The sequence below is a fragment of the Bidens hawaiensis genome, unplaced genomic scaffold, assembly GCF_021521415.1.
Source record: "Bidens hawaiensis isolate Kalapana, Puna unplaced genomic scaffold, B.hawaiensis_p1.1 tig00003288_1, whole genome shotgun sequence".
NCBI lineage: Eukaryota > Viridiplantae > Streptophyta > Magnoliopsida > Asterales > Asteraceae > Bidens > Bidens hawaiensis.
In genome coordinates, this window is record NW_027491180.1 from 1,866,864 (window position 1) to 1,881,991 (window position 15,128).

The window sequence follows — 15,128 nt, forward strand, 5'->3', positions numbered from 1 at the left end:
GTTTTTGTTGTGATTTATTCGGTTTATTCAATATGGTTGTGACATTCATTTATTTGGGTTTGTAATCTATTTTTTCACTTCATATTGGTTTGTAATAATAAATAGAAAAAAATGTATTAGGGTATATTTTTTGTAAAAGAAGATGCAACAAGGTTACAGTTTTGGTTTTGGCCCATAATGTACCTCATAGTCCAAGATGGGATTTTAGCCCAATTACCAAAGCCCAAACTTGGAGGCCCATGGAAGCTAGGAGCTGAAGTTGGAGCCCAATTGGAATCCCAAATATAGTGGAAGAGTTACAACACAAGGTGGACACTTGAAGCATTTGGATGCAGGGTCAATTAGGAGTTCACCGACACATGCCTTGTGTCATTCCCGTCCCTTAGAAGAGGCTTTTTGGCACACTTGTTTCGGTCAACAAGTGTTGTCATTTTAGGTGGCTATGGTTATGGACTTGTAGTTGTTTATTTATGTTTGTTTGGTTGATTTATATTTTGTTTTGCATATGGATTGTTAAAACTTAAAATCAAACAACTTGCATAAAATTGGTTCCCTTGAAATCATTAGGTAATAAAATTTCTTTTAATAAAGGTTAATGATTTCACAATAATATGAGTTTTATTAAAAGGAACTTTGAAATTGGTTTTCAAACAATGTACCATACATATGAATGCATGCAAATGCAAGGTACATAAAAGTTTTCCAATCTAGAATTTAGAAAACTTAAATCCCTCTTTAAACAAGTTTAACACCATCCTTTTATAAAACACTCGGATCACTTGGGAACTCGATGTGGGATAAAGGTCACCTAACCACATTGGAGGAAACTTGTGAGTTTGAGGTTGGTTGGCCATATTTGTGGGATAAAGGTCACCAAACCACTTGTATGTGCAAATTCACATGTGTGTGTAAGTAGGACGACTTGATTTGGAAACCATGTGAATAGGATCACCAAATCATGGCGTAAAAAGGTGTTGATCAGACTAAGCATGCCAACAAAACATATGATGTTTAACCGATCCCATAAACCTAAAAGTTGAAAAGGGTTGCAATCGTCAAACGTTGACTACCTTGTTAATTCAATAGTAGGATAAAGGCCACCTAACTACTATGTGAATGTAACGCAAGGTCCTTGATTATAATCATTAATTGTCTTGCTAATGTGCAAAACGCGGTCTATAGAAAATACTAACCTAACCTAGACACCCTAGTTTTAAATTTATAAATCTAGACTATCCTAATGCTAGACCACTAGACAGGCAAGTGTACCTATCAACTGTAGTAAAGCCTAATGAAGTCCGGATGTCGAACCCACAGGACACTAGCGACACCTAAACTAGACTCTGACTAATAACCTAAATAAATAGATTTAATTGGTTTTTTTGTCTTTTTTAATTATTAATTATAAATTAAATAAAATTTAAACTAAAACTGACACGAACAAATAGGGGTAAAACTCAAATAGGGAGAACAACTACCTAGGTAAGGAATCCTACTAATCAACTCGTAAACTCTCGGTAATGGATTAATGAATGGTACCGTATTCTAAAAATATGAAATTTAAGGAATAACTAAAGTATGCTAGATCTCCTCCCGGTCTCACCAACAATACCTAAGAACCCTAAATATCATGTAAGCTCACGGTTTAATGGTTCGGATCACCTCATGGTCTCACCTTACCTAACATGCTAAGGTACCTGAAGATTAAATTACCTCCCGATCTCTCTAATCACAAAACACTCTAAGGCGTAAAGGGGTATTTTTATTAAATACGGTTATAATTCGGATCTGTAAAAATCTAAAAGAATATAGGGTAACTAACTCCCATGCAATCACTACCCAAACCCGCAAAAGACCAAAACAAACGACACTTAATTACCTCCCGGTCTTTCAAGTGGCAGAATATAAGGTATCTCTAAACTCTCAATTACCGCTCCTACGGAATCATTAACTATAAACCATAAACTAGTTACAAACACACAGTAAGTAACCTAATATGCATCCATACATGAAAGACATTCACAAAGTCGCATATGGAACAAAAACTGATAATAAATTAATACCAAATACGCATATGTATCACAACCAAATACAATAAAAACTTTACCAAAACATGAACCAATCAATAACTAATCCAAAACCAAAAGTAAAACGAGACTAAAAAGTATTCATCCAAACTCAGGCAGTCTAATAGTTTAGCCAATCATAATTACGAATGAAACAAAGATAAAATATATATTATGGTTCATCGTAAAAAGAAATAAATATGATTGAGCTACTAGCCTGTGAGCTTCAATTATTGAGCTGTGTTCTTGGTTGCTTGATTCCTTTTTATTTCTTTAATGTCGTTGAATTTTTTTAAACTGCCAGGGATCTTACTTCCTTTGTATTTCTTTCTTCTTTGTTAATTCCAAACTCCCAACCCACCACCAAGGGTGGCGCCTCTTCTGTCCCTCCTTTTTGAATATTAACCTACATTGCTTTTAATATTCTTTTTCATTCATCTCCAACTTGTCGAGTCCAAGTCCAGCCCAATGTTTGCCATCATAACATCTTAAACAATTATTGATCCACCAACAGATTAATTGGTCCAACTAGATTGTTAGGACTCAAATAATAAAAATGGCTTCCTTATATTACTCACGTTTTTTTCTGTTACATGGAAAGCATCTGTATCAAAAATAATAATTAATTACTAACTTAATTAAAATATAAAATAATGATAAATGCAAATCAAAAGTAACCTGATCATATTTTACTTGTTTTTAATTTAAAAATGTTTTAAATTTAATATATAAATCAGTTAAGATCAATATTAAATAAAAGAAAACTACTTAAAATTAACTAGAAGTGTAGAAATATTAGTATAAAAATATATATAATTTAGACCACATCACTTGCAGACATAAAGGGTATTAACGACTAAAATTATTAAAAGATATCAAAAATACTAAAATTGAGCTTTGTTAAATTAAGTAGATGGCCACACACAATCCACCTAACGCAATTATCCAACCCATGCTTAACTACAACAGTTTTCAGGATTGGTATCGAAACTTGAGAATTGTTCTCAAGAAAGAGCATAAATCCTATATATTGGACGATCCTATTCCCGATGAACCAAATATTGACGATGTTGATGTAACGATTCCGGCAGAATCAGGTATACCCTAACCGGTATATACTATTTATGTGTTATTTAATAATGAATATATGAATTATAATGTGTTTATACGAGTATGTATGATTCACAGTACGGATTATACTCGATTATACAGTTAATCGTATTGGAAATACGATTAACCGATTAACGGTTATTGAAGCCCGAATGAATCGAGGGTTTCATTATAGACGAGATACATGATATTTAGTGATGTTTACGAAGTATTAAAGCTTCGGGATAAGTGAATTAAAGCACAGAAAAGAATTTTCGATTTAATGGTACGTCGGTACGTTAAACGAAACCTTTAATACCAAACCAAGCAAGAGACGATCGATCAAGTCGAAAAAGATGCGCAATTACTAATAATATGATGTTTTAAGATAATAAATGTCATGGTTTAAGTTTTTAAAGTTTTGAATCGGTTTTAAATAAATTTCTTTTTTTTAAGCCGAAAACGACCGTTTTAGCCTCGTTTTAAGTTAGATTAAACATTTAACCGAAAAACGAACTGAACCAGATTATCCAAAACGTTAGCCAGATTACAGGAATCCAAATATGTGGCTAAGAATGGAGAAGTGGGTCCCACCCCACTCCCCCCTTAATGCCGATCGGACCAAGGGGATAAACCCCTTGGCTTTCATTCTTTTTTTTATCAACCATTTCAAGAATTCTTCATCTCCTCTCCAACCTATGAACTAAAACCGAGACTTTAACAAGAAAACCGAGGTAAAAAGTCGAGTTATTTACGTTTCCATCTTCGTTTCTTGAGTTTATTTGCAAGAAAATGAGGTTTCAAAGATGAAAACCGATTCTTGCATGATCAAGTGATGTATACGGGTTATACAAGGGATCTTGGTCCAAGAAAGGAGTTAAACGAACCAAAAACGGAATTTTACGGTTTAAATCTTTGTTTTTATATCATAACCGAAACCATGAAGGAAATGGCTTGATTGTGGGTGTAACTTGTTTGATGTGGTGTTATTGTGCTTGTAGGTGTTGTATCTAGTTGTTAGCAAAGGCTAGAAAGCGAGATCCTTGCGATTTGAAGCTAGAAACACAAGGTAGTTCGGTTTTTGTATGATGTTTGTGATTTGGACAGATTGTGATGTGTTTAAAGTTAGGTCATGAAATTTTACAGAGGTGTTATATATATGAAAATATGAGTTCTGTGTAATTTTGGTAATTTTTGGACAAAGGATGAATATTTGGTGAATTTAATGCTCGGTTTTGGCCAAAAATGGTGAAAAATAGTTTAATATCATGAAAAATTCTGGAAAATTCCATATAAGCTTTTTATAACATGTATAAGTCACACACAAAATTTTAGGTCATTTGGAGAAGTCTAAGTAGGCTTTTCGGTTAAACGAGTTCTAGGGTTTTCTAGCTCGGTTTTAGTGAAAATGGCATGTAAAAAACGATTTTGGTTCTGGAATAATTACAGGGGACTATGGGGATGGCAGGGGTCATCCAGGAAAAATTTGGGATTTTTCTAAGTTCGTTTGGTATTTACGACATATTTAGTGTTTAAATGGTGTTTAAAAATAGATAAATAAATTTTAAATATAAAAATAAATTCTCGAAATATTTTTATAAAATTCCCCACTGTCAAAAAGTGATTTTTGCAAAATTTCAAGATCCGAGACTAAACGGATAATTATTTGTGCTAAAAAGAAAATAAAAACAAACTTTTAAAGCTTAAAACGCGTAAACCAGTAAAGTTCGCCTAAACGAACTGACTGGTGTATAAAAACCCTAAAAATGAACTATTTTCATATAATTGAGTTAAACAAGTAAAAATGAATCCACCGAAAATAATCCGGATGATTTGAATAATTTTACCCGATTTAACAGTTTCCGGTGCACTAAAGACGGAAACGGGTCCCGCGGCCAATCGGGGCGTCTAAACTGAGCTCTAATTTCACAACTTTAATTAAATTATCAATCAACAACTATTTTCGGGTCGTGTGTGACCAAACTCAATTTTGAAACTTAAAAACGGATAACCGTGCTGGGCACGCAAAACGGGGAAAACAAATTAGTAGTAATTTCAACTATTGAACTCTAAACGATATCACAATCTGAGTCCGGAGAAGTGTTTCTGGGTTAACATTGCCCCCAGAACGGGTACAGTACAGGGTTAACAATGTCCCCAGAAGTACCGGTTAACACGGTTAAAGTTATATTAATAATGATTGTATAGTAACGAACTTAGGGATCGTATTACAGATCCGGATTAAAAGCTTGCGTACTGTGTCACCTAATTGCTTACGATAAGGTGAGTTTCACGAGCCCCTTTTTCTGAATTGTTTTTAAATATTTTCCCGGGGCGGAAGCATGTTACTACTGAAATGTTTAAGTACATACTGAACGCATGGATTTGCATGTATTTACATATATTTTATTGTACGGGAATCGTACGGAAATGTACTAAGATGGTAATTGTCTGAGTTGCTAACATTCTAAGGCCCCGGAACACGAGTGTGGATAGTACTATTGGTCTGACTAACCCAACTGGTCCGGCATGGATTTGCTGATGTTTCCCAGCCAGTTGCACATGTCTATTTTGTTGTTATATATATTTTTGCTATGTAATGTTAGGCATAGCGGTTTGGGGCAGGTTCGTGGGCGGAGTATGCCACGGGGTTGTGTGTGGATAGTCAGAGGTTTCACTTGTGGGCTCAGCATAATTACATCGCTAATATATGATTATTATAATGATTTGTCACTGTTTATTTAAATTAGTGAAACTCACCAACTATTCGTAGTTGACCCGTTTTCTTTACATGCTTTTTAGGTACCACCAAACTGGAATAATTGCTACATGCTTGAACGATGCGTGCTTTTTTGTGGAAGCTTAATGATCTTTTTGTATTAATTATGTTATGTACTGTTGGTAAAACTTATGTGCTATCGCCTAGACGATAACTAAACTTGGAACATTGTAATATGAAGTGAATTAATGTAGTGGTGTTTTCTTTATAAGCAATGCTGTTGATATCAGACGTGTCTGTTGCATCCCGTTTACGTTTCCGCTGTAACGATTGTTTGAAATACACCGAGGATTCGGTGCAAGTTTCTTGTCTCATGTTGGGAACCATGATTCCTGAAATTCAAAAGGATTTTGAAAATCATGGGGCATATGACATGATCACCCAACTTAAGGAAATGTTCCTTACTCAAGCTAGGGTGGAACGCCTCGAAACGGTTCGAGTGCTTCATGCATGTTATATGGAATATAACCAATCTCTTTCATCTTATGTGCTTAAGATAAAAAACCACATTGATCGATTTGAACGGCTAAATTTCTCCATCTCAACAGAGTTAGCCACGGATTTGATCCTTAATGGCCTAACCAAAAGATTTGAGACTTTTATAATAATTATAACATGAATGGACGGGACAAGAGCATTGGTTAGCTTCACGCAATGCTCAAGACGGCCGAAGCGGGAATGGGTAAAAGGGTTTTACTAGTTCTCACGATCAATGAAGGTGGCAATAAGAAGAGGCATCACCCGGAACCTAAGGCGAAGGTTGCCAAAGGTAAAGGGAACGTCAAGGGAAAGTTCAATGGGGAGGCAAAGGCGGAACCAACCTAACCAAACGAGAAAAAGCTATAGGTTAGCTTGGAGGATCCGTGCTTTGGTTGTGGTGAGATAGGACATTGCATGAGGAATTGTTCAACCTATCTCAAGGAGTTGAAAGCAAAGAGGGATGCGGGCCAAACCTCGGGTACAACTTTCATTATCCATATTTATCTTAATGTTATTTCTTCTAGTGCATGTGTATTGGATACCGGATGTGGAACTCATATTTGCAATTTGTTGGAGGAGTTCAAAAGAAATAAGCATTTCATGAAAGAAGATACAATTCTCTTCATATGCAACGGGGCAATGGTTGATGTCGAAGCCCAGGGAGACTATGTTTTGAAGCTTCCAAATGGTTTTGAAGTTGGTTTGAAAAACACTTTGTATGTTCCTAGTTTGACTAGGAACATTATCTCTGTTTCTCTTTTAAGACAATATGGTTATGATTTCAAATTTGTGGACAATAGTATTTGTGCTTTCATGAATACTGTCTTTTATTTTTTAAAGCGATGCCTTCTAATGGCATTTATGAAGTATTTCATGATAACACATATTTAATAACAAGTTGTGCCAATCAAGCACCAAGAAACTCAATATGGATTTGAGTAAGACTTATCTTTCGCATTGTCTCCTTGGTCACATAAACAAAGATAGCATGCATACACTTCAAAAGAATGGTCTTTTGGGATCAAATGATGATTCATTTGATAAGTGGGAATCTTGTTTACAAGGAAAGATGACCAAGGAACCCTTTAATGGAACTAACGAGAGGGCAAAAGACTTATTATGTGTCATACATACGGATGTATGTGGTCCTTTTATGGAAATGACAAGGAATGGTAAGAGATACTTCATTACCTTTATCGATGATTATAGTCGTTATGGGTATGTGTACTTGTTAAGACACAAAGATGAAGCCTTTGAAATGTTCAATGTCTTCCAAAATGAAGTAGAAAATCAACTCAACAAAACAATCAAAGTACTTCGTTCGGATAGAGGAGGTGAATACCAAAATGATGCTTTTCAAGATCATCTTAGGAGTTGTTGAATTATCTCACAACTTACTCCACCCGGAACACCACAACATAATGGTGTGTTCGAAAGGAGGAATTGAACTCTATTGGATATGGTTCGATCCATGATGGCTAGAAGCACATTGCCTCTATCATTTTGGGGATTCGTATTGCTCTCGACAGCTCGTATTCTAAATATGGCACCAACCAAGAAAGTGGACAAGACACCTTTTGAAATATGGCAAGGAAGCGTTCCATCATTATAATATTTAAAGGTATGGGGTTGTGAGGCTTATGTTAAGCACCACACCGAAAACAAACTTGGAAGCCGATCCACTAAGTGTATCTTTGTAGGATATCGCAAAGACTCTATGGGATATTATTTCTACAACCCAACCGAGCAAAAGGTGTTTAATGCTCGAAAGGCCGAGTTCTTGGAAACTAAGTTCCTTATGGAATGAACTAGTAGAACGGTGGAACTCAAGGAGGATCGAGAACCACAAGTCGATACACGTTTGGTTGATACTAGCAATCAACAAGAAGTTGTTGAGAATGATCAAATGGTTGATCTAGAAACACAAAACGTTCGCAAATCTGGTAGAATTAGTAATCCATCTGAAAGATATGGATTTTTCATGGATGGATGCTGTGTGGTAGATTCGGATGAACCCACCACATACCGTGATGCAATGTCACAATTCGATTGTGACAAATGGCTTAAATCCATAAACTTTGAGATGCAATCCATGCATGACAACCAAATATTGAATTTGGTTGTACCACCTCTTAACTCCAAGCCGGTTGGAAGTTAGTGGGTTATCAAAAGAAAATCTATATGCATGGAAACTTGGATACTTATAAAGCAAGACTTGTAGCAAAAGGTTTTACTCAAACTCAAGGGGTTGATTATGAGGAGACCTTTTCGCTAGTGGCAATGCTAAAGTCTATTAGGATATTATTTGCCATAGACGCATATTATGACTATGAGATTTTGTAAATGGATTTCAAAACCGCTTTTCTAAATGGACATCATGAGGAAGATGTCTATATGGTTCAGCCCGAAGGTTTTGTCGATCCACAACATCCTAACAAAGTATGAAACTTAAACAAATTAATATATGGATTGAAACAAGCATCTAGGAGTTGGAATCACCATTTTGATGAAGAGGTTAAGAAATTTGGATTCATCTAGAACGTTGATGAGGCTTTTGTGTATAACAAATTTAGTGGGAGCATCATTACTTTCTTAATATTGTATGTTGATGACATACTACTATTTGGAAATGACATTCCAACCTTGGAAGGTGTAAAAGCCTGGCTTGGGAGTTGGTTTTCCATCAAGGATCTTAGTGAAGCCGCCTATATTTTGGGAATAAAGATCTATAGGGATTGATCAGAGCGAGTTATAGGTTAAAACCAAAGTTCATACATAGACAAAATCTTGACAAGGTTCAAGATGGAGAACTCTAAGAAAGGTTTGGTACCTATTCAAAGAAGAAAAGTATTAGGTGCGACTCAATGTCGAAGCTCAAAGTATGAGCAAGAGAAAATGAAAGGAATCCCATATGTTTCGGCTGTGTCATGCGCCTTGAGTATTACAAGTAGATACCAACAAAATCTGGGAAGTAGACATTGGATGGCGGTTAAGAGAATTTTGAAATACCTTAGAAGGACTAAGGATATGATTCTAATATATTGCTCTGGTGAGGAGGAACTCATTGTAAAGGGTTACACGGATGCGAGTTTCAAAACTGATCGAGATGATTCTCGATCACAATCGGGACATGTTTTTCGTTATGAATGGTCAATCCTTCTTGGAAGAGCACAAAACAAGATGTGGTAGCATTGTCCCCCACTGAATCAGAATACATCGCCGCCTCATTGGCAGCTTAAGAAGCTGCGTGGATTGGAAAGTTCATTGCTAACCTAGGGGTGGTCTGTATCATTCAGGACCCTCTAGAGATCTTTTGTGACAACGAGGGTGCGATTGCTCAAATCAAAGAACCCCTGCACATCAAGAGACAAGGCACATTGAGCGGAGCTTCAACTACATAAGGGATGAAGTTGAAAATGGAAAGATATGTATTCACAAAGTTCACACCAATCAAAACATTGTGGATCCTCTCACGAAGCCCCTTGAAAGGCCGAACCATGAGGGTCATACTTGTGCCTCTGGACTTCGATATTCTAGTCATTGGATTTGATCTATTTTGTATTTGGATATCGGAAAAATTGTTATTTTGACTCATTCATATGATTATGGTTTATGATTATGACTTTTGAGTTATGTTCCATTTTAGTATGTTTAAATCCGTAAATAAGTTAATTATTCTAAATGTCCGTAGTCGCTCATATTTGTGGGAACAAATATGAAGGTAAAACTATTATGAACTTTGATTGGTGGATATTCATAAGGTATGAATATAGAGCAAGGGTTTGCTACAAAGGTTCATAGATATTTATGGGATATAAATATTGGACCGACCCGCCCTCCATTTTACTGGATGTAATCCTTGTGATTGGTGGTCATAAGTAAATTTGAGGAAAGGCTAATATCATAGTATCCTCCGACCTGAGATATATATTGGGTCTTGATATTCACCAGTTATTATGCTTTGACTTAGTTCTTCGCTGCTCTAAAACATGACCGTACATAAGGCTAAGCTCAAGTGTAGTATGAGGTGATTGTGAGAGACGTATGTAATTAATAGGGGATTTGTCTCTCTTATTCGTTTAGAGTAAGATGTCTAAGGCCTGATTAGTTAAATCAATAGAAAATGATCACTCTGGATCTCTATATTTGACATGATATCTGTGGCAAAAGGATAAATGATATATTCACCTAAATCATTTTCAAGTGAGGGACTTGAAGGGGATGATGTTATTGAATGTCACTTCGTCATACATATTAGGGGTAGTAAACCGTTGTTAGGAGACATTTGCTATTTGCATCAATCTTCAATGTATATTGTGCAAGTGGGAGATTGTTGGAATCGGTCTGCCCAAGACACATATTAGAGTTGATGTGGCTAGTATGTTATGATCCAAGTCCGGTCATACCCAATAACAAGCAAGACAAATACCCACGATATTTATTTTAAGATACGATCTAATAAATATATATATCAACACTTACGACATTTAGAAAATGAGTTTCTAAATATTTTCACTTGTGTGGTAAATAAATTATATGGATAATTTATATCATGAGAGAATATATTTTATAATGTTATTAAAGTTGGTTTAACATGATGCATGTTACTTACAAGATGTTACGTTACATTTTATTTTGTAACAAATATAACACAAGTAATTATTTTGAAAGGGTTTGAATATTTAGGAGGGAATATCTTTCTCTCTCTTCTATTTATTATATGATTCTTTCAAGAACATGCATGAGATTTAGTTGGCCAAGAAAAAAGCATTAGTTACATATTTTTCTCTCCCTCTCACACAACACAATTTTGCAAGTTAACTCTTTTTTTTCTTTTTTTATCAATTTCAGCCAATTTAAGGTGGAACAAGAAGGAGTTTTCAAGTGTGTAAATCCTAGCAATTCAAGGGTGCTTTGTTATTGGTTTGTGGGTATACAAGCTTGAGGATCTTCTCCTTTGAAGACTAGTCATTCAAGATCATTCTCTTTTTCAAGTTTCAATCTTGAAAGGTAGTATGGTCAAACACCCTATGGTGCTTTTGATAGCATGTGTTTCGTATATGGATTCGAGAATTGGGTTTAATCTATATAAAATCGTTTTTTTATTAATAAAACTATCAAGATTTAAAACTTTATTAAAATTTGATAAATGGGTTTATATGAATTTGATAATCGTTTTTTTATTAATAAAACCAACAAGATTTTTTATTAAAATTCATATAAATGGGTTTATATGAATTTGATAATCTTGTTAAAACCCAACATTTACCAAAGTAAATAACCAGATGAAAACCACATAAAGACCTCAAAGACTCCAGAAACCTAGTCCATCCCATCAATACAAGATTTAAGGCCATAAAACCATACACCGTTTAAATGTAGACCGTGCACTCAATGCTTAAACACTTTATTAACACTTTATTTTTGGTGATCTACTGAAACATAAGGCTTGAGTAATACAGGTTATTAATTGTCTGCCATAATCACCAAGACTTTAGTGCTAGAATGCTAACCCATCTTTCATTTTGGCTATTTAGGTTTATATCTCTTATTCCCTTACTTGTTTGTTTTTAAAACCTACCAATGCACCAAGATTAATCAATAGACTTTTATACCTCATTTACCGGTACTTAGGACAAAATGATCAATGTACTATCATTTTCCTTTTATGCTATATAACTCATTTTGAGGAGCAATTTTTCTACTGTTTTTGTGTTTCACATTTTTCAATATTTTTCGTTTTTATACCTTTTTCATATGTTTTAGTTTTTTTTAAAGATTTTTTTAAATGTTTTTGTATTTTCCCAATCCCATTTCTCCCCCTAAAATCAAAAACCATTTAAAGAAATATATTTTCAAAGAAAAATAGACCTGGTGAACGGTTACTCAAATGTCAGAATCCATAACCTCGGTATCACACTCTTTCCCTTCGCCCATGTTCTTAATACCGTTAAGCCCCAACAAATATAAAAAACTGTTTTTATCGAAAGCTTTAGTAAAAAATCAGCTTTTTGTTCGTCGGTCTGAATTTTTTCTACGGTAATCAACTTCTTCTCGTACCAATAACGGATTAATTGATACCGTATGCCAATATGTTTTTTTTTATTAACATATTAGGTTCTTAGTTATGGATATAGCAATAGTATTATCTACAAAAATAGGAGTTGTAAGAAATTTCAAACCGTAGTCGCGCATTTGTCGTTGTATCAACAAAACCTGGGAACAACAACTAGAAGCAGCTACATATTCGGCTTCGCAGGTAGATAGCGACAAAGTCGTCTATTTCTTACACTGCCATGTCACCAACCTACTACCAAAGAATTGACAGCTAGAGGTGGTAGATTTGGCATTCATTTTGCAACTTCCATAATCAGAAATATAAAACACTCTCAGCTCAAATACATCGTCTCGAGGATGCCAAAGACCGACCCCTTGACACCCCTTAAGATACCGTAGTATCCGCTTCACCAACGTTAGGTGAGAGAATCTTGGAATGGATTAATATCGGGCATACAAATACGTTGGATACATTATGTATGACCTGAGCCAATCATAGAACGGTAGAGTGTTTCGTCGACCTTCTCATCGATGGGATAAGGACCAATTCCATGATTTACCGGGATAGGAGTGCTGCCCGACGATGAGTCTGTCATGTTGAATTTTTTGAGGATATCTTTGACATATTTCATCTGATGAATGAAGATACCATCAGAAAGTTGTTCGACATTAAAATCCATGAAAAACTTCAACTCTCCCATAACTTCCTCAATTTATTTGCACAAAATATCGTTTGTTGACCCAAAAATGATATCGTCCACATTGACCTGGACTATCAGCAAATGACCATCTACCTCCTTCGTGAAAAGTGTACATTCCACGTTGCCATGAAAAAAGTTATTGTCTAACAAGTGTTTAGACAATGTGTCATACCAAGCTCTCGGGGCTTTTTGTAAACCAAAAAGTTCTTTGTTGAGCAAGTACACTTTATCTTTGTGAATAGGATCGACAAACCTCGGTGGTTGGCAACAAAGACATCTTCACCCAATTTTGCATTCAGGAAAGCAGACTTAACATCTAACTGGTAGACCTTGAACCCCTTCAAATAAGCAAAGGCTAAGAAAATCCGAATAGCTTCAAGTCTAGGAATGGGAGCGTAGACTTCGTTGTAATCAATTCCTTCCCTTTAATTGAATCCAAGAACCACTAATAAAGCTTTGTTTCTAACAAGTATACCATTTTCGTCGCTTTTGCACTTTAAGACCCACTTCGTATGAATGCATCGTTTTTTTCCAAGATCCACAAGTTTCCATACCCCAATCTTTTCAAATTACAACAATTCTTCTTGCACTGCATTAACCAAACTGTCTTCAGTCAATGCTTGTTTGTATGTCTTCGGTTCTATTTGTGAAATGAAACATTTGATTGAGAACTGGTTCTGAAGAGGAGCAACTTGAGTATAATAACAACATAGACTTTGATCAAGTTGGCTTCGAGTGCGTACTCCAGAATTCAAATCTCCAATAATATTCTCTTCTGGGTGATATGGCAAAGTTCGAGAAATGACCTCTTTAGGAACTATCACATCATTTGAAAAATTAGTGACATTCTTATCATTAACCAGTTCGTTAGAAAGCACGACTTCAGAAGTAGGTGTTGGTTATACCAAATAATCAATCACATCATTGTGAACTTCACCATCATCATCAAAGGATGGTGTAGCAAGCGTATCATCAACATGGTCTTCAACATCAGGTATTACATCCTCATTAAAGAGTGGAACACCTTGTGTAGTATTGTCTTCATGAAAATCGTCACTCAAATATTGTTGAAACAATAGTGTGGCCATCTCATCAGTGATTTCCACTTCAACAAAAGAGAAACAACTCCACAAGCTGTCATAGTCAAAGATCCATGAATCGCCCTTTCTTTGAATAGGAGTAGCATATCTTTGACAGTCCACATGCTGTACTTGCACAAACCGGTTGATGCTAAGTAAGAATGCTCGACACAAAGTACTAGAATAACCCACAAAGAAAACTTCTAGAGACTTAGCACCAAATTTTCCATCAGGATCCAGGACAGTACACTGACTTCGAACGACTCAAGCCACGTCAAATTAGGTTTACGTCTATTAAGTATCTCAAAACAGGTTTTGCCAAACTTTTTTACCGTCAGAACGCGGTTAAGAGTTTAATAAGCTGAGGCAATAGCTTCTGACCAGAAACTAACAGGTAATTTCGAATCAACCAACATAGCCCTAGCTGTTTCAATAAGTGTTCTATTCATTCGTTCAGCAAGTCCATTTTGTTGTGGTATATAGGGAACACTGAATTTATGAATTATACCACGCTCATTACAGTGTTGAAGCATTTGGTTGTTCCTAAACATGGTACTATTATCTATTCTGATTATTCGGATTGGGAGATTATATAACATCTCAAGCTTCTTGAATAAGATCATAAAGTTGTCGAAGGTCTCATCATTCGATTCAAGAAAGATAACCCATAAGAAGCGCGAGTAATCATCAGTGACCACCAAACTGTAAAAATTCCTCGGTGATACTTTTGACATTCACGGGACCAAAAATATTTATGTGTAAAGTTAATTGAATTGAGAGACTTGGTCTGGTGCAACTTCTTCTTTTCTTTACCCTTCTTACAACTCAAGCAATACATACTCAATTGAAAACCCTTGATGTTTACCCCTTCAACCAG